The sequence below is a fragment of the Pinus tabuliformis genome, chromosome X, assembly GCF_031772625.1.
Source record: "Pinus tabuliformis cultivar Carrire ecotype Pingquan chromosome X, CPIR1, whole genome shotgun sequence".
Classification (NCBI taxonomy): domain Eukaryota; kingdom Viridiplantae; phylum Streptophyta; class Pinopsida; order Pinales; family Pinaceae; genus Pinus; species Pinus tabuliformis.
In genome coordinates, this window is record NC_142308.1 from 156,359,799 (window position 1) to 156,385,612 (window position 25,814).

At 37.8% G+C, this 25,814-nt stretch overlaps 1 protein-coding gene across 2 annotated transcripts in view; it reads right to left on the reverse strand.

Moving 5' to 3' along the window:
* Positions 1-25,814, reverse strand: part of LOC149138927 (GPI transamidase component Gpi16 subunit family protein) — a 117,055-nt gene that overhangs the window by 25,427 nt on the left and 65,814 nt on the right. The gene's annotated exons all lie outside the window — the stretch shown is intronic.

Below are 25,814 nucleotides of genomic sequence, written 5' to 3' on the forward strand. Positions count from 1 at the left end.
TCTCCTAGGGCAGCTTGAGCAAAGGATAGTCAGACTGTTTGTGGCCGCTTCTCCTGTGATTTTGTGCAGCTTCTTTATCAAATCAGGCAGCTAGAATTAAGATTCATGTCATTGTTATTTCAGATCTGCTGAAGGGTGCATTGCCAAGAAGCCTCAAACCCTTGTACATTGTTGAATCCTTGGAAGAGGTCACCTATAGGAGCAGCTCAATGGGAGAAGGTTGCTCAGTAACCTCTTAGAACCCTAACCAGGCTGTAAGCTACATCAACCAGATTTGCTGCCCTTGCAAAACAGTGATTTGACAAGTCTATTTTGACTTATGTTATTGTACTCTCTCTGCTGAACATTTGATATAATAATAAGAAGATTTGATCAAAGGGTTTTCCCCATCTTGGGGTTTTTCCCTGGCATCCGCCAAATATGGTGTTCTCTTGTCTTGGCTTGTCTTCTGCATTTAGATTTGATGTTCTTTCATCAGTTACTGTCATGGTTAATGTGATTACTTATGGATTAAGAGAATTTTAATGGGCTAATGGATAAATGAAGTATCTGATCTAAGAAAAGAACATGTTAACTCAAAATTAACATGGTATCAGAGCTCAGGAGAGGTCAAGCCCAAGCGAGAGAAAATGCAATCACTAAGATGGTTTCATCACATCAAATCAAATTCTGGGCATGATCACTATGATCTCTGTGACTAAGTCGAAAACCCAATCAGGAAAATTCATTACAAAAGTTTTGTGCCCATTTTGGAAAAACGAATTCTTCTCACCAAAGTATGAATCTAACATTGATATTCTGAAATGACCTGCTACCAGGAGAAATCAAAGCAGATATTGACGGCTCTGTCTCTATTGCATGTAAAAATTTGCTCTCGTCCGAATCTTTGGTTGAAGAAGGGTTGGTGATTCATAAGCGCTAGTACAGGAGACGTATTTTACTGATCTGTCTTACAAGGATGCGTTCTGGTCTGAAGGGCTGACTGATTTTGAAGCGTCTAAGTGAACAGCCTTGACATGACTAAAGCCGCACTGGATCGTCTGAGATGATCTGCATACGAGATGACATGATTAAAAGGCGTAATCAAATATTTGAAATATTCTCTTCCCAGATATCGTGAAGCACCTTTGAATGATCTGATGCGATCTAGTGTGCAATAAGAAAAGTCATGTGATTGGTCTCAAAGTCTTTATTTCTTTGTGGCCAAATCTTTCCAACTTTGCACTACTCCGAGGATTGGCCATCGACCCTCTTTGGAGACTGAGTGTATAAAATAAAATATTCAAAATTCTGAGGCAGATTCAAGTAATAAAACCAGTGTATAAGTGTGACTCCTATGTGGACTTGGCGCCTAAATGACTAACCCGATCTAAGACAGAGACAGCATGTATATTGTCAACTCCTGTGATGTGGTCTTTTCACTGAAAGGTTTGACCTGTGGCAACACGTTGTCAGTCTCAGTGAAGGCTTGAAGTTTCAGTGGGCTGCTAATGCATGGTCAATTCAAGATTACAATTTGGTCCGGCATTTATACCTCCTTCATTTCTGAAAACTGTTGATTGACTTGAGCTATAGCAGAGGATGGCCTTAATTACCCTTTGCGACATACATTTTGGACAATCTTTCAGAACAAAGAACCAAGTTTGGGTGTAATTTAAAGCTTGTACAGTAACCAAATGACACTATCTCCTGCATATATACATCTGTCATAGTTTAGAGCCGACCTTTGTGCAAAAGTCTGCGTAGGGACTGTAGAGAAAGGAAGATGTTTTGATTTTCAAGGCAATTCAACCTTTCTTCTTGAATGACCTTCTCTGCAGCAATCTAAGCTTGATTTGAGAAACTCAAACTCTAACATTGATACAATTCTTGCAGCAATTAATTTGAAGAACTCTTTTATGGTGGAAGACTTAAAGCAATTTCAAACCTATTGGCATTATTCAAGTGACAGTATCTCGGCTCATTATTTGTATTGTAAGGTACTCTTCAAACCTCGGAAACTAACAGTTTTCTACCTCATAATTTACATCTGTCTGATATGAAAGAGTTTTGGGCTATGCTCAAGGATTGATCTGTTAAGGTTTTAAGTTAGTAAGTAAGGCAGTCCAAATTCTGTGATAAGGGTTCAGTAGTTTTGCAGCATCTCATCGATGCCTTGACATCCATACCCTAACCCTTTCTCCAACCTTGATATCAGTATCATTATCTTCATAAACAGAAGTTTATCGTATTGTGGCAGCATGACTCTTGGTTGTCAGACCTATCTGAAATCATTCAAAGCACAGGTTGAAATGAAACATTTCCAGGAGTGAGGTTGAAGAACCTGGGTATCAGCTTGTTGAATAGAATGTCAGTTTGCAAGCATATCTGTGGCATCAGATTCAGTACAGTTTTCTGAAGTTATGACTTAGATTCAGGTTGAAAATTGGCTGCTTAAAGAGTTGTCATGGCAATATGATCACTTGTATTGATAAGCAGTAAAGCTTCCCATCTTTTTGTTGTTTAAAGGTTGTATCACTGATACATGTCATCAGCAGAATGTTGCTAGAGATTTGTCATTACTGAACTTGTATTATTATCATCTCAGGAATAGTGCTAAGAAGCCTTGTTAACAGAACAATGCTTGAGTGAACCATGATGATTACCTACTAATAATTGATAGTGTTGATATATTGGGTAATGCTAGGGTCTTCCTGAAAGTATGAAGACTTGTAGATATCAAGGATAAAATCTTGTGCAGTGAAAACTCTTGGTTATATTCGGCATCAGTTTATGTGTGCCACTTCCCTATGTATAACATTTTAGTATATGCAGCTCAGCATCATTTTCAGTCCAGCATTTTCTCGTAGCTGTGGTGATATGTTGTAGACCCTGTATACTGATGACTGTGTTACAGTCTTGTTCACAAATGAAGTTGTGAACAAGACAGATGCAACTTTGGAGAGCCTATCTTTTGAAAGATCATCTACTATGAAGAAGCTACTAAGATTCCAGTAAAAGAAATTACAGCACCTTTGACCTTGATAGGGAGTGCAGCACACTTGAAGCTTTCATTCTTGAAGATCACCCAGGAGAAGGAGTGCATGGCACTTTGGAACATTCTTTGTATCAATCCCTATCAGTATACGACAAAGGTGTCTTGAAGAAAGTATATGACAGTCTTGTCGAGCACTATAAGCAAATAAGACGTTGATGGAGGATATTTCAGCTGTCTTGTAATAATCTCAATGATTGAAGAAGAACCATGTCGATTCTTCAAAATTTTCCTCTTTGGAGTTTATTGAGTCTCATCTCTCATGGGAAGTTCAGGAAATCATCTAAAGCAAGGCTTCAATGAGAACTATAAAAGCTCTTAATTAATGCCAGGATGTAGATAGCTCGATGGATACATTTTGGGTAAGATTACACTCCCAATATCTAGAGGGAGCTATGATGTTTAATCTTTGGATACATCCATTATTAACATCAGATCAACACACATGACCCTCTCATTTATCAATGTAAGAGGGAGCTGGGTCAAGATAAAAGACCCTAAGATTAAAAGTCTGAGATATTTCTGTGATTGTCCAGTTCATTGCCGAAATTTTTCTATTCTGACAAAGTGCACATCTAGGTGCTATATCTCTTAAAATCCACTTCACTTCGTGAATAATCTGAAATATGGGATCACCATTGAGGTTGAAATCAGCAAGCATAACTTATCAGGATGAATGTGCAGGTTTTTGTCATATCCCTTGGTAAGGACAGGTTTAACTTCCTTCAGAGAGAGGTTGGGAGTAATGAATAGACCCTACTATGAGGGTCTCAGTTGAACATTAAGCTTTGGGAGCTCTTGGGGGCTTGGGGTACTTATGGAGCTATGAGCGGTTCACCTTCCCCTATTGATGCGCTATGTACAGGGTGAGCGGTTCACCTTCCACTGTGATACCCCATGGTGGATGACATGTGTGTACAGTGAGTGATTCACCTTCTCTTACGATTGCGGGCACATGTAAGTAGGGCAAGTGGTTCACCTTCCCCTACTGTTGATGACATATGCATAGGTTGAGTGGTTCACCTTCTCCTGCGGATACCCCAGTGAGAGACGCTTCTGGGCATCTGTTGACATGTCAATGGGACGTGGTTCATCCTTTCCCCACATGTAGGATGTTTATTGCCTACGATCTGTGGTTGACATGTCGGTGGGATGTGGTACATCCTTTCCCCACGTGTAGGATCCTTCCTACTATTGTTGGTTTGCATGCGTGTATGACGTGGTTCATCCTTTCCCTACGTATGATTATGACATGTGTTTGTAGGATGTGGTTTCTCCTTTCCCTACATATGATTGTAACTTGTGTTCGTAGGACGTGGTTCATCCTTTCCCTACTTTCAGTGATGTGCATACGTAGGATGTGGTTCATCCTTTCCCTACGTGTGGTTGTGATGCGTGACTATAGGATGTGGTTCATCATTTCCCTACGTGTGATTGTGATGTGTGATTGTAGGATGTGGTTCATCCTTTCCCTACATGTGATTCTGAGGAGGGTGTGATACATTCTTCCCTGCTATTGATTCAGTATCATCCTTCCCATATAGTCTGGGACACATGGGAAGTACCACTCATCTGGACAATGAGTTGGGAAAAGTGGATAGGGACCATAGCACTACCGATGGACGCATCGTGTACTGTCATACTCCCTATGTCTAGGATGTATGATGTTTCTTCAACTTGATCTCTTGGGATCAAGTCCGATGGTTATGAAGACTGACTTTTGTCAGTGGAGAGTGGCAAGGTCTTGTGACTCACTCTCGATCGATTCTTCTTTATTATTCATATCAGTGTTCAACAGAGCAGAGCAGAGGTACAGAGACGGTTCATAATGACAAGTTAGCATGATGATCAATGATGATGGATGGATTGGTAAGTGGAATTCTCCCTAGTTGAGAGGGAGTGTTAAAATTGGCAACTAGGGCCAAATTCCACTTTGGACAGCTCCTTTGGGGAAGATAACTACAGCATTAAATTCCTCTTTTCGAGAGGACCAAAATCGATCTAAAGATCGTCAAATTTGGATAAGTAAAGGGGCTTTTTGAATTTATTCTCTCACACAAATATTATCAAGGTCGGCCTCATCTATATGTCGGCTCAACAAACCCAATAGTCACGTCTCTTCAACTCCCCATCGACTAGTATATATTGAGGTGCCTACAACCTCATTTCACACATTCATCATCAAGAATTTCTCTGCGATTTGGACAGCGAGTTAGAGGCAGCCTGGGGCAAGGAAGTCGAGGTTCTTGAGGAACAGTTTTTGGGTGCAAATTTGCTATGAGAAAGAGTTGATGTCATAGGGCAGCTTCAGCGAAGGATAGTCGAACTGTTTGTGGCCGCTTCTCCTATGATTTGATGCGGCTTCTCCATCAGATCATGCAGCTAGAATTAAGATTCATGTCATTGTTATTCCCGATCTGTTGAAGGGTGCCTTGTCAAGAAGCCTCGAGCCCTTGTACATTGTTGAATCCTTGGAAGAGGTCACCTATAGGAGCAGCTCATTGGGAGAAGGTTGTTCAGTAACCTCTTGGAACCCTAACTAGGCTATAAGCTACATCAAACAGATTTGTTGCCCTTGCAAAACAGTGATTTGACAAGTCTAATTTGACTTATGTTATTGTACTCTCTCTTTGCTGAATATTTGATATAATAATAAGAAGATTTGATCAAAGGGCTTTTCCCTGGCATCCACCAAATATGGTGTTCTCTTGTCTTGCCTTGTCTTCTGCATTTAGATTTGATGTTCTTTCATCAATTATTGTCATGGTTAATGTGATTACTTATGGAATAAGAGAATTTTAATGGGCTAATGGATAAATGAGGTATTCGATCTAAGCAAAGAACATGTTAAGTCAAAATTAACAGGAGTCCATGGAGTATGTGTGTGTGTGTGTGTGTGGTTAAAAGATAAATCAAGAACCTTGAAAGCTATAAATAGAGTAGTCAAGGGAATGAAATGAGTATTGTAAAATGATTGACTACCGCAAAGACTGCATCCTTACCTTCAAAGAGTGAAAAATCAAGGATGAATTCCATAAATACCTCTTCCCACTTATAGTTGGAGATGACATTAGGTTGAAGAGGACCAAGATAAGGACCTATTTCAACCCTATTTTCTAAAGAGTGTCACAATCTACCACAATTGCTTGATATCAAACATCATTTTAGACCAATAAAAGTTGGAGGAGGCATTCCCATAAGTTTTGGTGGAAACCAACATGAAGACTTGAATCTTAGCCTTCATAAAATAAATCCAAGTTTTGTGAGAAGAATCATCAATGAAGGAACTATAATGGATATTGACTATCAATGATTAAAAAGACATAGGCCCACATACATCTGAATGTATCAAATCAAGACTCTCCTTTAATCTTTGCTTCCAAGCAGTCTCTAAATGCTTGTGAACTACACATACATTGAACTCCCCAATCAACTCTACCTTTAAATCTAGCAATTCTTGTATCATATTCTTCAAGAGTGGAAAATCTCCACAATGCAAGTGACCAGAGAACATGTGCTACAATTCACACATCGTGCCACTATCAAGCACCCAAGCATCATACATCTCCTTCATCAATTTACCAACAATTTGAGGAATCATCTAGACCTTCACAAAATCCAAAATAATCATCTTCACCTTAGCAACCTTCTTCTCATAATAAGACAATTGTTGAGGGCCAATAAGAATTATAGCTTCACCTTGGACTATGCTCCAAAGACAATAATTCTCTTAACCTTAGCAACCTCCTTCTTGTTGAAGAGTGTAACTAAGTTCGGTCTTCATAAATATATTTGAGTCATTATGTAATGTACTTATGAAAAAGAATGAAAAGAAAGATTTATTATTATTATTATGACTTATCAAAGCATGGGTTTCATGCTTGGGTCATCATGTTTTAGGTCAAAGTCCCCATTGAGGACTTCTAGGATTTATGTTGAGTCATTAAAGTCATTGTACATTTAATAAGGCCTTTCTTGGGCTTTTGAGTCATGTAAAAAGAATTAATTTTGAGTCAAAGATGAATTTTGTCACCTCCACACCAAGTCGGCCTCAAGAAGGTTAATTTGACCTCACCGGAAGCCTATATATTGAAGCAGTTCGATTCATTTGGAGGACAATCAATCACACAAGTTCGATCTCCTAGAAGAAGCCATGAAAAAGTGCAAAGTTGCAGTGGAAGAAGGATAACTGCAAGATCAAAGGTTTTGGGTTATCTCTCTCTCAAACGTGTGATTTTCTAGGTTCCAACATCAAGGCCGAAGTTTTGTTACGGCATCACAAAGTTCTGTTACGGCATCAAGAAGTTTTGTTACAGCTTCAAGAAGTTTTGTTACGGCATCAAGGTTGAAGTATGGCATCAAGGTCGAAGTGTTGCTTCGAGGTAGAGCTAGGTGCTTCAAGGTCGAAGAGCCAAGTGCTTTAAGGTCGAAGTTGTTGCATTAAGATTGAAGTTGCTAGGTCGAAGATACCACTGCATCGAAGTGTTGTTGCTACGATTGTTGCATCTAGGTCGAAGGCAGTACTGGAAAGTGATCATCTGTTGAAAAAGGAAAGAGATGACTTGGTGTGGAGGAAGTTTGTGTCTAAGTCAAGAGTCTTGGATTATCTCAAGAAAACTATTAAAGGAAGAGTTGTTGACTAGGTTTTCCCCAAGATTGGGGTTTTGCCTTGGTTGTCTGCCTACATCTTGTGTCCTTGATCTTCGTGATATTGTTTTGGTAATTGTTTGATGAACTAAGATAAAAGAAGAACATAAGAAAGTTAATAAGAACACAAGAATCTAACAAGTAATTATTAAGTATAAGAAAATCTATCTGCATTTCCGATTTTCTAAAATGGAATCAGAGCTAAGGTGAAGAAGAAATAAAAAGGCAGATTGAAGATCTATTGAAAGAAGACTAAGGAATCTCAAGAAGTTGAGCAAAGGATCATATAAGGAGACCTTACAAGGAAATAAATTTACTACCTTCAAGGACAATGTCTAACTCCATAAAGGGAGAGAACAAACTAGAAGGAGCAACAAATCATTGGTCATGGAAAAAGAGGATACGTCTAATCCTCAAAAAGAATAAAAGTTTTGGATCTAGTCAAAGGAAAAGTAAAGAAGCCTACAAATGAATCAAGTGAAGCAAAGAAACCAAAGTTTAGAGAAACAAAAATTTTGGACATGAGCCTAATAGTGGATGGAATGCATGCAGTCAAGAAGGAGTCAAAATATCTTTGGTAAACAACAAGGAGAGTGAAGAAGAGAAAATCTCGAATGATTGTTCCGCTCATCACAAGAAGAAAGGAACCTTCAAGAAGTCCAAAGGGCCAATACTACAATTGTCACAAGATGGGTCACTATAAAAAGGATTGTCCTGAAAATCCAGGGAGGAACAGGGATCAAGCAAACTTTGTCGAAGAAGTTTCACCAAAGAAGAACAAGATGGAAGGATCTAAAGTCAAAGACCTATGTGTTAGGGATGTTGAAATTTCTAAGTCTAACACATTAGAAATCCCTACTGCATTATCTGGTTTATTATCTCCTACTTGTTCTTTCCATTAACAAGTTATTTATAAATATAAATACCGAAATAAACACAAATGCAGCCTTAACTCATATATAGATCAGCAACTGAAATAATTGAGACAATCACACAAGGGACACCGTTATTTTTGGACAATCGTCCTCAGAAAAACCCAATGTGGGAAAACTGGTGCAGCAGATATGAGGGTTTTATTATTATGCAGTTTTCTGAATACAACTAGGGTGCCAGAAATGGCTCACCCTTCAGAGAATTTCCTTGGCATAAGTACCTCTCCTCGAAGACAGATATTCCAGCTGATCAGCAACCGAATGATTGATCCCACAGCAACTTCGACAATTCCTTAGCTGGACAGCAAAAGCTGCTCCAAGCTTCTCTCTGGAACTGCGTCACCCTCCAAGGACTACGTCACCCTCTTCTGCTCTATGTCTGCCTCTCAGCTCCCAGTCTGCCCCACGAAAGTTCCTCAATGCTGCCTCTTCAACCCAGTGTCAACTCTGCTAGCCTCTGCTACTTCTGCGTCAGCCTCTTGGCCCTCTGCGTCACCTGCGCTAGCCTCCTCAACCTCTGCATCAGTCCTGGTTGCCTCTGCGTCATCCTTCCAAGGCTCTGTGCTGTCTCTCTGACACTTTCTCTACCTCTCTGATATGTATTCTCAGCCTTCCGTCGAACTGTCCCTCGCTGCAATAGATCACTAACTCAATTCTCTCAGCAAACCCTGCCCCAGAAAATCGAATTCTTGATCAACTTGGTGTGTCTCTAACTGACCCTCAAACCTCCTCTTATACTTTTCATGTTGACGATTCAATGGTCGAGATTAAGTCTCTAATAAACAGCTAAGATTACATTTGGCTTGATCCTCGTTATTTAGAATTTTCTCACCCGTATAATATTAATACACATTAATATTTTAATTTTCCTAAGTTTAGACTTAGGGTCTCATTAAAAATATTAATTATTTTAATATCTCTTCATCCAGGTGAAATTTCCCCAAACGATTTCTGGGTCTTGGAAATCTTATGTGTCGTAGCCTCTCCACCAATTTTCATGGCTAGAGCACATATGATGCTACCAAAAATCAACAAGGGACTCTATCCCTTACGTATCCCTCAAGTTTGGATTAAGAGAGAGCCCTCACCACATTCCAAACATAAGTATCTTACTCCTTGTGTTATCTTTTATATTTGGTTTCCCTTACTTATCTAAGTTCGTTTATATTAAATACTAATCACATTTCTATTCATATTTTCCTTGTTTAGGAAAGGCTTACTGAATACTCAAGGATTATGAAAGAAGACCTCACAAGACAAAGCATTGGGATTACAAGGTTTGTAAAGAAACAAAGCACTCTTGAATCATAAAGATTCTTGATTGGGTGATTCATTATTAGATAAATCTACCCTCCTCGCATCTTTGATTATTCTTGTGGAACCCTAAAAAGGTTCTCTGTAAAACCCTAACTTAAGGATATGTCGATGATAATGTGTGAAACCCTAGCCTACTTAGGGTTATTGGTGAAGTCTAAAGAAAATGTTTGATGCTTTGATGATGTCATGTTTGGGTTTTTGGTATGGTTATGAAAACCCTAACTTGTTAGGGTTGAATGGTGATGTCTGAAATCCCAAATCTTTGAAGTTTTGGTAAATTAGGGTTTGTTATGTTATGTGTTGAAACCCTAGGGTTTGGTAGGGTTTATGAGCAAGACCCTTATTTTAGATAATGTCTTAGGAATGAAACCCTAGGCATATGTTTGTCCATCTAATCAAATATGTTAGATGTTTGAATGTGTTTGTGTCATTCGGTTTAACTAACTTATGTTATTATGATATGCTTGTGCATGATGATGGAATCCTAGATATATATATATATATATGTGTGTGTGTGTGTGTGTGTGTGTGTGTGTGTGTGTGTGTGTGTGTGTTGACCTAATTGTTGATGGTCATAAGTCCTAGGGTTTGGAACTAAGCCCTAGTCAAAGTTTGATACTCTAGGATGATAGTATTTGTGAATTCTAGGGTTTTGTAACTAAACCTTAGTAGAAGCTCAATTCTCTAATATATGATGACATTGTTTCAAATGTGACAATCTGAGATTTATGAAAGATTGTTGAAATCTGAAATTGAGCTATGATTGGTTTTGATTGTTGAAGCTTAATGGCTCATGTTTGAAATCTAGGGTTTGCATAAAATCCTAGTAGGAAGTCTAACATATGAATTCTGAAAGTTGTTAGATGCTTTGTTGAAATTATACTTGTTTGAATTGATTTAAGGGTTTTCTATATGTTATAAAAGAGTTTGTCATATCTCTAAAAGAAATATTGAAGCCCTTGATATAATGAGATTGATAACTTGATTGAGTTGTTGATGTGATTTAGGGTTTGTAACAAAACCTGGGCAAAAAGTTGAAGTATAGAAGTAAAGTCTCTTGTTGATTATGTTTATAAAGTCTAATGCTTCCATTATTGTATGATTTTGATATGGTTAACTTCATGCTTCTATAGATTTGGTTGTACTTGCTATCTAAGTCGTGCAGGTACATAATCTTCAAGATGGTGAAGATGTTCGTAAGTAAAGTTGATATGATAAGCATGATGAAGGAAATGATTTGAATGATGATGATCAATATGACTTTGATAAGAAGGATGGAAGCCATGAAAGATTTGTTGAAGAATCTAGGGCATCTAGGCGATATCAGATTCTCTGACGATGATAACTATTTGTGAAGAACTTTTACTTTTCTTATTAGCACAATCTTCTCTTATTATTATTAGTGTGTATTTTCTTTCTTCATCAAACAATTACCAAAACAAAAGAGACAAGAACACAAGATATTGGCTCTCAGCCAGGGCAAAACCTCTCTCTCCTAGAGAGGAAAACCCTTCTACAAATTTCTCTTATTGAAGCTTCAATTGACAAATGCCAAACCCTAGACCCTTGACCAGTAGATCCTCCAAGCACAAGACACAGTCTCTCTTTTTGCACCTTCCTTTATGTTCTTCAATCAAAGCCTCCTTCTACACTGCACCTTGATCTCTTCCTTCGCACTTCTTCCGGCAACTGGCAGCATGACTGCAGAAACCCTAGGTCTCCTTTAGAGACCTCTACTATGGAGTACTTCTTATTTTCTCTTCCTTGCTTGGCAATCTTCCTTTTGCTTGATGCTTAGGCTAGAAGATGGGGTTCTTCTTGAATTATATTTCTGAGTTAGAGGTTGATCCTCACCCTACTACAAATCTGAATTTTCCTCGCACGTGTGGCTGATTAGGGCTCAAGATTGTCCCTCTTGCTTGCTCCTTTTCTTTGCTTGAGTGAACACCTACTTCGCTTGAGATGGAGGCCTATATGGAGCCTCTTTTTAGTCCAATCGAACTCTATTAAGTCGTTTCTCTCATGGATCTGAAGTGACCGCAAAATTACCCTCTTCTTTGCACATGTGATAGAAAAGATCCCTAAAATAGTCCTCCAGAACTCGGATTTCTTTCTTTTCTTCTTCGTTGGTTTAGAAGCAACCCTTTGCTCTTCTTCGTACCTCCTTCTTGACTCTCTTTCTTGTTGATTTCAGAGATAGCTTGATGGTCTATTTGTGAGGTCGAACTGCCCTAATATAGGACTCTATCCCTATTTGGGCTGACTTGAGCTAGTGAGTCCGACATGTCCTTAAGTGCACCAAAAATTAATTTCTTTGAGCCAACTTGAAGAGGAGACTTGTGTTTGCGTTGGAGGATCTCTTTTGACATATTTCTTTGACTTTAACACATAGATTTACATAGTGTAACATACCCACATGGGTCTTTAACAATTACATTTACTCTTTGACTTTCCTAGAAGCACTTAAACATGTGCTTGACCTATCAAATGGGTAAGAAACCCATTCTTGATAATGACAAAAATAATAATTCTTTTCTTCACAAGTGCAAAGATCAAAATTAAATTTATGAAGACCGAACCTAGTTACAGTTTCTTCAACAAGATTCTCCAATATCATAAGAAGAAGTTGATCTTGCTAAGTTAAGAGGGAGTCTAGATAAAGAAATCTCCCTAGTTAAGAAGGAGGGCATATCATAGTCTTGATGGATAGCTTGAAAGAAGAAATTGGAGAATATATTTTGAGATGTTGCTGAAAGAAGAAAAGCTGAATCTGATTGTCGAATATGTTGTTGCATGTGAAGTATAGAAGAAAGTCATATGGTTGAGGAATCTTGTGTCAAGATTCGTTTTAAAGTCTCTAATTCCTACTGTGAGAAGCAACATCAAGTTGTCTGAAAAAACCCCGGAGGTTTGTGTTTACTTATGCACCAGTGAAAGGCTTTTATTGATTGGGGTTGTGTTTGTACAGGTAAATCTCTTAGAGGTTTGATATCATGTTTTACATGATGATTACCGATTAGTTTGATCGGGAAAGATTTGTTACCTATCTGTTTGATCGGGGAGGATTTGCTACCAATTGAAATAATTGGGAGTGTTGAGGCCTTGTGTGTGATACACATTGCCTAGGAGGACATCTGGTCGGCACTTTCTGTTGATGTCTGGATCCCGAAGTAGGGAGGGTGGCGTTGGTCATAGAGCTCTGACTTGTTATATGCACCTGAATCCCTGGGTTGATGATTAGCAAGTAAACCTCATGGTACCTAGAGAGGCTGAAAGCTTTAGTCCATCTTAGTCCCACCCAGATAGATTGCCTTGGTCAGGACCCTAGTCCATGGCACCGTGAATGCCTAAACTGTTGGAGGACCTTGGATAGATTGCCATGGTCAGGAATCTAGTTGATGCCATTGCGGTGCTTAAACTCTTCATAGTTCATATAGTTTGAGATCTTCCTTATACTTGTTATGAATACCTCCCTAGTTAAGAGGGAGTGTCGAAGAATGTAACTAGGTTCAATCTTCATAAATGTATTTGAGTCACTATGTAATGTACTTATGAAAAAGAATGAAAAGAAAATTTTATTATTATTATTATGACTTATTAAAGCATGGGTGTCATGCTTGGGTCATCATGCTTTGGGTCAAATTCCCCACTGAGGACTTCTAGGATTTACGTTGAGTCATTAAAGTCATTGTACATTTAATAAGATCCTTCTTGGGCTTTTGAATCATGTAAAAAGAATTATTTTTGAGTCAAAAATGAATTTTGTCACCTCCACACCAAGTCGGCCTCAAGAAGGGTAATTCGACCTCACCAGAAGCCTATATATTGACGCAGTTCGATTCAATTGGAGGACAATCACTCACACAAGTTCAAACTCCTAGAAGAAGTCTTGAAAAAGTGCGAAGTTGCAGTGGAAGAAGGAGAATTGCAGGATCAAAGGTTTTGGGTTATCTCTCTCTCTCAAATGTGTGATTTTCTGGGCTACGGCATCAAGGTTGAAGTACGGCATCAAGGTCGAAGCATTGCTTCAAGGTAGAAGTGTTGCTTCAAGGTCGAAGCACTGCTTCAAGGTCGAAGAGCTAAGTGCTTCAAGGTCGAAGTTGTTGCATTAAGATCAACGTTGCTAGGTCGAGCATCGAAGTGTTGTTGTTGGTATTGTTGCATCTAGGTTGAAGACAGTACTAGAAAGTGATCATCTGCTGAAAAGGGAAAGGGTTGACATGGTGTGGAGGAAATCTGTGTCTAAGTCAAGAGTCTTGGATTATCTCAGGAAAACTATTAAAGGAAGAGTTGTTGACTGGGTTTTCCCCTAGGTTGGGGTTTTGCCCTGGTTGTCCACCTACATCTGTTGTCCTTGATCTTCGTGCTATTGTTTTGGTAATTGGTTGATGAACTAAGATAAAAGAAGAACATAAGAAAGTTAATAAGAACACAAGAATCTAACAAGTAATTATCAAGTATAAGAAAATCTTTCTGCCTTAACAATTTTCTAACACTTCTCACGCTAAGACAATTGTTGAGGGCCAGTAAGAATTGTAGCTTTGCATTGAATTATGTTCCAAAAATCCATCTATGAACATGCATAACTTGCACTTCCAAGAGGTGAATTTGGAAGCTCCCTTAAATTGTTCTTGAGACCTAACAAATTCGCCATCCCTACAATGCCTTGAATCAAAACAAATCAGCTAAAATAAACACCCTATCACAAGTCAAATCACCCATCTTCAGTATGAAAGCACACAAATCATTGGGGCATCTGGCACATCACACCCGCATACCCCTTTCATGAGTCCTAGCATCACTCACAAGAGTAGATCAGCTCCAGTAACTGAAGTTTTCTCAGCATCACAACTGCTGAAATCTTCCATTTTCAGTGCCCTCTCACAGGCCCCTGAATTCTCCATGCAATGCACAGAAGATTTCAGCATTACCACTCTGATGCCATGTTAAAATTCTTCCCCCATAAGGCTGCGGATCTACATCATAGAGGTTTCACCACTAATGTTAAATCTGACTTCTTGAGGCACACCATCAGATCTACAAGAAAATGATATAGGTAAACTTCAAGTGTGTAGATACTGCAGTTCACAAGTTAGATTATTTCACCAGCCACTAGGATTAGATCTAACAAAATAAAAATAAAAAAAAGGATCTGAAAATCACATTTGCTCTACACCAACCCATCATAAATTAGCTCTTGAAATATAAATTAAAGCATGTTAAATCAACCCAGCATCAGCCTGGTTCTTCATCACATCAAAATAGTAAATCAACAACTAAAACACCAGAAATCAGATCTGCATGCAAATTTGGAACAGCAAACAGACTTCTTTCTATAATGCAAGAAAGATGATTACATTAAAACAGCTGCAAATGAAAAAACTAAACAGTAAATCATCATGAGTCAATTGGCATTTCTATCGAGCTACTCCCTTCTTTCAAGTACACTTTGCATTTACTAGAAGTACATTTAGAGCACTTGGATCCCCCCACTCGTATTTTTGACCCTGTTGTCGCACAAAGTGTCCAGGCACCGCGACAACACTCAAAGTAAGCGCTGTCACTCTAATCCTTACTCACTACATTTAGACTTTCTCCTAGACAAGTAAAGGGGGGTAGTCCCTAGGGGTAAATGAATGAGGAAAATCTGTGGAACACAGGCTCTAAGAGACTTAAGGCTGAATAACTTAATGAAAATGAGACAAGTTCTGATTAACTGAGTTATTTATATATATCAATTGCAATGAATAAGACACAACCACAAGATAGAAATGATTTTTAGACCAATGCCTTAGATGCTCAATTAACCATGACCCTACTTGAAGAAACAAAATCAAGCTATTCAGAAGAAGATTAGAGATGTGATAGAAACGGTGATCATGAACAATTAGATGTAAGGCATATGCAAAATATTCTAGCAATCAAATTTCGAAAATACCATGAAGAACCATGAAATTCAAATGCTAAACAATTCACAATCCAGGAATTTAAAATGATTTTTCTTTAGTGACCCTGATCTAGAAGAAATTTTCTTTCTCCTATAGTCAATCTTTAGAGATGATTTAAAAATATTAAGCGCGTTTGACTATAGAGAAATTAAATGTCAATACCACAAAATTTTCCCTTTCAATTTTACCCTTAACACAAAAAGACACCAAGAACGAAGTTTTTGATTTAAAATTCAGTTATTCCTTAGGCAAATTTTTAATGTGCTAAGCTTATGAAGCAAATTTAATGTGGTAAATGATCAATTAAATTTTTTAATGTCACAAATGTAAAAATAAATAAAAAACCCAAAAGACTTAATGAATTAAATTTTTAATGGGCCAAAGGCCACATAAAAATTTAAAATTTTTAATGTGAAAATGCAAAGTCTTTTGATTTAAATCAAAGTCACATAAAGTGAAAATGAAAATTTTTTAAGTTTTTGTTTATTTGTTTCAAGCAACAAAAAATATATATATATATATATATATATATCGATATGAGAAATCAAAGTCATACCAAAAAAAAAAAAAAACTTAAACGACCAAAAAAAAAATTGAATAATGAAAAGAACAAAATCTAACACCAACACATATTCAAAACAAAGTTAAAACAAATAAAAAAAAAATGAAATTGAATGTTTCCTTTGCCGGTTGACGCCGGCAAAGGGAGAGAGTTCGAAGGAGAAAGAGCTCAAAGGAGATGGCAGCGATGGAGTTGCAGGTTTGCAAGAAGGGAGATGGAGTGGCGGGCAGCTCGTAGGAAGGGGCGTGGGATCAACATCGGACTGGAGTTGAGGCCACGAAGTCGAGAGAGAACGCAGCAAAGAAGAAGGCACGTGGAAGAGGGAGCTCACGTAGCCAATGAAGATAAGGGACGAGTATTTAGTGCAGGCAGCGAAGAGGAGAAGGGTACAAGCTCGGAGGAGAGCATGCAGATAGGTCAAAGGAGGAGAGGGGGAGGAAACAGAGAAGAAAAGGCAGCACAAAGGGTTGTGATTTAGCAAGGTTCGAGCAAGGATTGGGAAGAGGGAAGGACGCACAGTGAGGAAGGAGGGTTATGCAGGGACGAAGGTAATGAAATCGTGCGGGGAAGGAGATGGAGAGATGCATCAAGGAGGAAGCAAAGGCAACAGCGAGGGAGAAAAGAAATGGAAAGCCCCACGTAGCAGAGAAATCTGAAAAAGAACCAAAAAAAAAAAAAAAAATCAGAGAGGAAGGAAAAATAAAAAAGCAGTCGAAAATGGTAGACCTAAAACCCTTAAAAATTTCCAGAAATTTATATGTCAAACCAGTATACCCCAGCTTTAAAATCTGCTCTAAGAAAAACTCATGAAATCCCCAGATATAAAGTTTGAAACCCTCAAACTGAAGTACAAAAAAAAAATTGAATAACGAAAAGAACAAAATCTAACCCTAACACATATTCAAAACAAAGTTAAAACAAATAATAAAAAAATGAAATCGAATGTTTGCTTTGCTAGTTGACGGCGGTAGAGGGAGAGAGTTCGAAGGAGAAAGAGCTCGAAGGAGATGGCAGCGATGGAGTTGCAGGTTTGCAGGAAGGGAGATGGAGTGGCGGGCAGCTCGTAGGAAGGGACGCGGGTTCAACAGTGGACTGGAGTTGAGGCCACGAGGTCAAGAGAGAACGCAGCAAGGAAGAAGGCACGCGGAAGAGGGAGCTCGGGCAGCCAACGAAGATAAGGGATGAGGATTTAGTGCTAGCTTAAAACCCTCATGCATCCACAAAACAACAATCTTATGATAAGCCCTGGGATTAAACAGTTGGGCTCTTCAGAAAATGCAAATCGAGAGTTGGCTGGTCCAACTGGAGACTATCCCCTAACACTCTATATTTTCTCAAGATTTCTCTACAAAACTTGAACAAGCCAATAAAAATAGAGAAAAGAAACAATAATTAAATTAAGACAGAATAGAGATATCTGCTATTATGTTCAAAATTAAAATTATCATTTAAAATCCAGCAAACTGAACAAGATACCTGTACCCATATCACTCTTAGAAAAGCTATCATCAATGGCTTCAGAGAAATTTAAGCATGGAATAAAATATATTTTACTACAGCATGCCCATGAAGAGTAACACCACTGAATCTTAACCCCAAAGTCTTTCTTTATTATCTAAAAAAAATTACACTAGAGCTTCTTGCTAAGCACACGACTCAGAGATCGGATAGATCAACTGACAAATGACCTCCTATTTAAAGATAAATCCTCCAACGGCTAGTTTGAGTGATCCTCGTCAAAGTAATCTCGAATGTTGATAAAGATCAAAATCTCTTTTAATCTCATCCGTCGAAATATTTTATTTTTGAGGAAATTCGAATTTTTCATTTAGATGCACTTTAATTAACTCCCTCAAAAATTTGACTTTGACTTAACCCCCACAGATCAAAAGTTTAAAATTTATCAAAATAATTAATTTACCTTAGTCTCGTGACCTCTTAAAATTTAATATTTTAGGACCGACAAATTTGCCTTTGGAGAATTTAAATTTACCTAGAACTTAGAATTAATTAAATTTTTGGCTTAGGATTTTAATTAATTTTGGGCCAGAAAAATTAATTAATTCACCTATGAGAGGATAAATTATTTTTCCAACCCTCAAATGTTTAGCCATGGTTTTCTAATTATGACAGACCATGTGCTAAACATTTTACATCAAGATTTACACATTTTTACATCATAAAGGAGGAAAGCTCATTTGTTAGACCCTCACAAACTACCCATTTCTGCAACACAAGTATAATCCAGCAAACCAAGCAATTTGTAATAAAATAATCTAACCAAATAGTTAAGATTATTCTCACATTATTTTTACATAAACTCGATCTAGAACACTATGACTCATCTAAGATCTTAGCGACAAAATCCATTCCAGCTTTGGGGTAAGACTGGAGGGAAAAACTCTTTCGATCATCCGAAAATGAATTGGTGAAACGAAAAACCTCCTAGAATGGAGATCATCACCAGAAAGGTAGGTTTACCTAGGTCGTTACATACGTGACACGGGTCTGCTGAGATTATTTACATTATACACATGCAGAATGGGTTTACATAACATCTCGGAAGTCACGATGATGATGATAGCAGGGCGGCACGGACACATCGATCAGGCACTATCCATTTTGCGAAAAATAGAATTTTTGAGTTAATTCCCTAAAAAAATTGACTTTGACTTAACCTCCAGGGATCAAAGATTTAAAAATTATCTAAATAATTAATTTACCTTAGTCCTGTGACCTCTTAAAATTTAATTTTTTAGGACTGACGAATTTTTCTTTTGGAGAATTTAAATTTACCTAGGACTTAGAATTAATTAAATTTCTGGTTTAGGATTTTAATTAATTTTGGGCTAGAAAATTTAATTAATTAACCTATGAGGGGATAAATTATTTTTCCAACCCTCAAATGTTTAGCCATGGTTTTCTAAATATGAGGGACCATGCGCTAGACATTTTACATCAAGATTTACACATTTTTACATCATAAAAGGGGAAAACTCATTTGTTACAGACCTTCATAGACTACCCATTTCTGCGACACAAGTATAATCCAGCAGACCAAGCAATTTGTAATAAAATAATCTAACCAAATAATTAAGATTATTCCCACATTATTTTTACATAGACTCGATCTAGAACACTAGGACTCACTTAAGATCCTAGCGACAAAATCCATTCCAGCTTTGGGGTAAGACTGGAGGGAAAATCTCTTTCGATCATCCGAAAATGAATCGATGAGACGAAAAACCTCCTAGAATGGAGATCGTCACCAGAAAGGTAGGTTTACCTAGGTCGTTACATACATAACACGGGTCTGCTGAGATTATTTAGATTATACACATGCAGAATGGGTTTACATAACATCTCGGAAGTCATGCTGATGATGATAGCTGGACGGCATGGACACATCGACCAGACGTTATCCCTTTTGCGAAAAATAGAATTTTAGAGTTAATTCCCTCAAAAATTTGACTTTGACTTAACCCCCAGGGATCAAAAGTTTAAAATTTATCAAAATAATTAATTTACCTTAGCTCTGTGACCTCTTAAAACTTAATTTTTTAGGACCGACGAATTTTGCCTTTGGAGAATTTAAATTTACTTAAGACTTCGAATTAATTAAATTTATGGCTTAGGATTTTAATTAATTTTAGGCCAGAAAAATTAATTAATTAACCTATGAGGGGATAAATTATTTTTCCCACCCTTAAATGTTTAGCCATGGTTTTCTAATTATGAGAGACCATGCGCTAGACAATTTACATCAAGATTTACACATTTTTACATCATAGAAGGGGCAAACTCATTTGTTACAGACCCTCACAGACTACCCATCTCTGCGACACAACTATAATCTAGCAGACCAAGCAATTTGTAATAAAATAATCTAACCAAATAGTCAGGATTATTCCCACATTATTTTTACATAGACTCGATCTAGAACACTAGGGCTCACCTAAGATCCTAGCGACAAAATCCATTCCAGCTTTGGGGTAAGATTGGAGGGAAAATCTCTTCCGATCATCCGAAATTGAATCGGTGAGACGAAAAACCTCCTAGAATGGAGATCGTCATACATCACACGGGTCTGCTGAGATTATTTACATTATACACATGCAGAATAGGTTTACATAACATCTCGGAAGGCATGCTGATGATGATAGCTAGACGACACAGACACATCGATCAGGCGCTATCCCTTTTGCGAAAAAATGGGGTGTACTATTATGGGTCGTTGAGACGTAGTGGTCAACATCTGGCTCTACTTGGGGACACATTGCTGCACCAGAGGAATGTGAGAATCCAGAATCTACGTCCACGCAACACACAAGATAACATAAGTAGCGTCCATCCAAAAATCACCATATAATATTAAGCACAGAAAAGATATAAGCTCTTCATTTATTAACTATATCAATAACATGAAAAACATAAATCTACCTACAAAATAAAACACTGAAATAAAAGGGTGTAGGGTTAGGAATACAATACAAAAGATGGCCCATGGCATCAAATGCGTTCAATGTAGTTCATGCTGAGCATTTGCCTGCTTTCAGGCAAATTTGTATGCTGCTTTTCAGATGTGCCATGTTCAATCGTGCATATGGTAGGACTCTTCCCTCTCTGAAAATTAAGCCGTTTGGATCTGTCTTCCGCAGAATTTATCTGAAAACCCTGAAACTTATCCAAATTATTTAGAAAGTGAATAGCAAGTGTTTCATTATCAAAGGCCTGCCCATGGTCAGATTTATCTGGGATAGAAGGTTTAAAAATGATATCCATCTTAGTTTTATCTTCAATTAATTTATGAGACCACTGCATGGTAGAAGCAGCAACAGCTAACTCATCAGCTAAGCAATTTTTCTCTCTTGGGATAGTTTCAAGTTTAATGGCGTCAAAATACTCCATGGTATCCCACACAGCATTTCTATAATTTCTTAATCTTTGATTTTTACATGTAAATTTATTTTTGATTTGCATGATAACTAAATTTGAATCACCCTTGATACTCAGTAATTTGACTTTCAAAGTTTTTGCCATTTCAATACCCAGAAACAAGGCATCATATTCAGCCACATTGTTGGTTGCTTCAAATTCTAATCGATAGGCAAATTTGAAAATATGACCAAGGGGAGATTTCAAGGCAATTCGCGCACCTTTACCATGCCTAGATGTTGCACCATCAGAGTACAAATGCCAAACTTCATTTTTTAAGTCACCCTCTTTTTTATCAACCTTGACCTCTATGGGAATGATTAAAGAAGAGTAAATGGATGTCATAGAAAGCTTCCTGGCGGAGATTGTCAAGGAGTGTACGAGAAGAGAGCTTGTGTAATCTAACTTTGAGAGCCTTTTCAGGATCCAGAGCAAGATTAGCCAAGCTACTTGGATTCCTCCTAGTACATGCCCTTGTAGAAGATGAAGGAAGTGGAGTCGCCACTCAGACAGAAATCCAACTTAGACACCAGAGACAAACAAAAAATGATATGAAGATGAATGGGTGAAGATGAAAAGGATCAAATGATGAGAAGAAATTGAGAGGACCAAGGACAGAAAAACTCTATCCCCAGCAACAGCGCCAAAAAATGTTGTGTTGTTTGACCATGGACAAGCCAATGAAAAAAATGAAATGAGGAGATGAAGGGATGCAGAGAAAAGATTGAAAAACGTCATGAACACCGGCAACAAGATAAACTTGTCCCAGGCAATGGCGCCCAAAAATGTTGTTATTGCTGGCTAAAATGAAAGATAGAAAGATGAATGTTGTAAAGCCAAGGTCCAATAAATGGGTCCCAGACAACGGCACCAAAAAATGTTGTCGCACAAAGTGTCCAAGCACCACGACAACGCTCAAAGTAAGAGTTGTCACTCTAATCCTTACTCGCTCCATTTAGATTTTCTCCTAGACAAGTCAAGGGAGGTAGTCCCTAGGGGTAAATGAATGAAGGAACCTCTGAAACACAGGCTCTATGAGACTTAAGCCTGAATAACTTAATGAAAATGAGACAAGTTCTAATTAACTGAGTTATTTATATATATCAACTGAAATGAATAAGACACAACCACAAGATATAAATGATTTTTAGACCAGTGCCTTGGATGCTCAATTAACCATGAACCTACTAGAAAAAACAAAATCAAGTTATTCAGAAGAAGATTAGAGATGTAATAGAAACGACGATCATGAACAATTAGATGTAAAGCATATGCAAAATATTCTAGTTTAGGCGGACTAGAGTTGAGGCCACAAGGTCGAGAGAGAACGCAACAAGGAAGAAGGCATGCGGAAGAGGAAGCTCGGCAGCGAGCGAAGATAAGGGACGAGGATTTAGTGCAGGCAGCAAAGAGGAGAAGGGTGCAAGCTCGAAGGAGGGCATGCAGATAGGTCGAAGGAGGAAAGAGTGAGGAAACGAGGAAGAAAAGGCAGCACAGAGGGTTGCGGTTTAGCAAGGGTTGAGCAGGGATTAAGAAGAGGGAAGGAAGCACAGTGAGGAAGGAAGGTTATGTAAGGCCGAAGATAATGAAATTGTGCGGGGAAGGAGAAGGAGAGACACAGCAAGGAGGGAGCGATGGCAACAATGAGGGAGAAAAGAAATGGAAAACCCCAGGCAGCAGAGAAATTCGAAATTTTTTCAGAGGAAGAAAATAAAAGGGCAGCCGAAAATGGTAGCCCTAAAACCCTTAAAATTTTCCACAAATTTATATGTCAAACTAGTAAACTCCAGCTTTAAAATCTGGTCTAAGAAAATTTCATGAAATCCCTAGATATAAAGTTTGAAACCCTCAAACTGAAAAATAAAATAATAATATATTGGAATAATGCCCTTGCAAAATGATTTTGAGGCCAGATCTTACCCTCCAGAGTCTAGATCTGGCTTCAATTAAAAATAATTCATTCAGATCTGCACCTGGAAAAATGAAAACAAAAAACCCAGACGATATATACAATGATAAATCTAAAAACCCCAAAACACCCTCGTTAGATAATTACAATATTTACAAATTGTAGGCTCTAAGTAGCTAGATCTATCATTATGTTGCAAAGAAATTGAAAAAAAATTAATTTTAAATCGAGGTGCTAGCTTAAACCCCTCATGCATCCACAAAACAGCGATCTTATGATAAGCCCTGGGATTAGACAACTAGGCTCTTCAGAAAATACAAATTGAGATTTGGCTGGTCCAACTGAAAATTATCCCCTAACGCTCGATATTTTCTCAATATTTCCCTACAAAACGTGATCCAACCATTAAAAATAGAGAAAAGAAACAATAATTAAATTAAGACAGAATAGAGATACCTACTATTATGTTTGAAATTAAAATTATTATTTAAAATCCAGCAAACTAAACAAGATACCTGTGCTCATATCACTCTTAAAAGAGCTATCATCAATGGCTTCAGAATTAAGCATGGAATAAAAAACATCTTACAGCATGCCCATGAAGAGTAACACCGCCGGATTTTAACCCCTAAGTCTTTCTTTATTATCCAAAAAAAATTACATCAGAGCTTATTGCTAAGCACACGACTCAGAGATCGGATAGATCAACTGACAAATGACCTCCTATTTAAAGATAAATCCTCCAACGACTAGGTCGAGTGATCATCATCAAAGTAATCTTGACCGTTGATAAAGATCAAAATATCTTTTAATCTCATCCGTCGAAAAAAATTATTTTTGAGGAAATTCGAATTTTTCATTTAAATGCACTTTAATTAACTCAAAAATAGAATTTTTGAGTTAATTCCCTCAAAAAATTGACTTTGACTTAACCCCCAAGGATCAGAGGCTTAAAATTTATAAAAATAATTAGTTTACCTTAATCTCGTGACCTCTTAAAATTTATTTTTTAAGACCGACGAATTTTGCCTTTGGAGAATTTAAATTTACCTAGGACTTAGAATTAATTAAATTTTTGGCTTAGGATTTTAATTAATTTTGGACCAGAAATTTTAATTAATTAACCTATGAGAGGATAAATTATTTTTCCAACCCTCAAATGTTTAGCCATGGTTTTCTAAATATGAGGAACCATGCACTAGACATTTTACATCAAGATTTACACATTTTTACATCATAAAGGGAGAAAACTCATTTGTTACAAACCCTCACAGACTACCCATCTCTGTGACACAAGTATAATCCAGCAGACCAAGCAATTTGTATTAAAATAATCTAACCAAATAGTTAAGATTATTCCCAAATTAATTTTACATAGACTTGATCTAGAACACTAAGACTCGCCTAAGATCCTAGCGACAAAATCCATTCCAGCTTTGGGGTAAGAATGGAGGGAAAAACTCTTCCAATCATCCGGAAAATGAATCGATGAGATGAAAAACCTCCTAAAATGGATATCGTCACTAAAAATGTAGGTTTACCTAGGTCGTTACATACATGACACGGCTCTACTGAGATTATTTACATTATACACATGCAGAATGCGTTTACATAACATCTTGGAAGTTAGGCTAATAATGATAACTGGACAGCACAGACACATCGATCATGGACTATCCCTTTTGCGAAAAAAGCGAGTGTACTGCTATGGGTCATTGACACGTAGTGGTCATCAGATCCCAAGATGGTCTTTCATTATGAGCATTTTATGCAGTTGCAGGACTGTTAAATTTGGCAACTAGGGCCAAACTTCACATTGGACAGTTCATATGAGGCAATAATTTTTATTGGATTCCTCTCTCCGAGATGTGTAAGATTGATCTAAAGATCATCCCATTCTGACATGTACAAATAGAATTATGAACTTATTTTGATTATGGACAAAGTCAAGGTCGACCGGCAAACTCATATAGGCTCAGAAGCCCAACAGTCACGTCTATTCATCCTCAACGTTTGCATATAAATACATGGTGCCTCCTCCTCATTTGGACACTTCACACACTCACAATATTCTCTCTCCTTCATTTGATTGGGTACGAAATTCAGAGCCTACTCTCCACACGTGCGAAGAAAGGGAAGGGTTTTTTGTTACAACCGTTGACCATAGTTGACCAACATTGGAAAGGTTGTTTTTCGCTTGCGTTGACCAAGCGTTGACCTATTTTGAGTGCGGTTTTGGGTGGAGGATTTCTGTTTGAGCAAGCTGCAGTTTTGGGCAAGAAATCCAAGGTAGTTTGACCTGTGTTTGACCAGCGTTGACTGTGCTAGGGCTGGCTGTTGCGTTGACTTTTGTTGACCAGGTTTAATTGGACTTTTTCGAACTATTTTTGGGCTGATTAGACTCGCTGTTGGAAGTTGAAGTTGACTAGGTTTGCACTGTGCTAGGGCTGGTTGTTGCATTGACTTTTGTTAACCAGGTTTGACTGGACTTTTTCAGACTATTTTTGGGCTGATTAGACTTGTTGTTGGA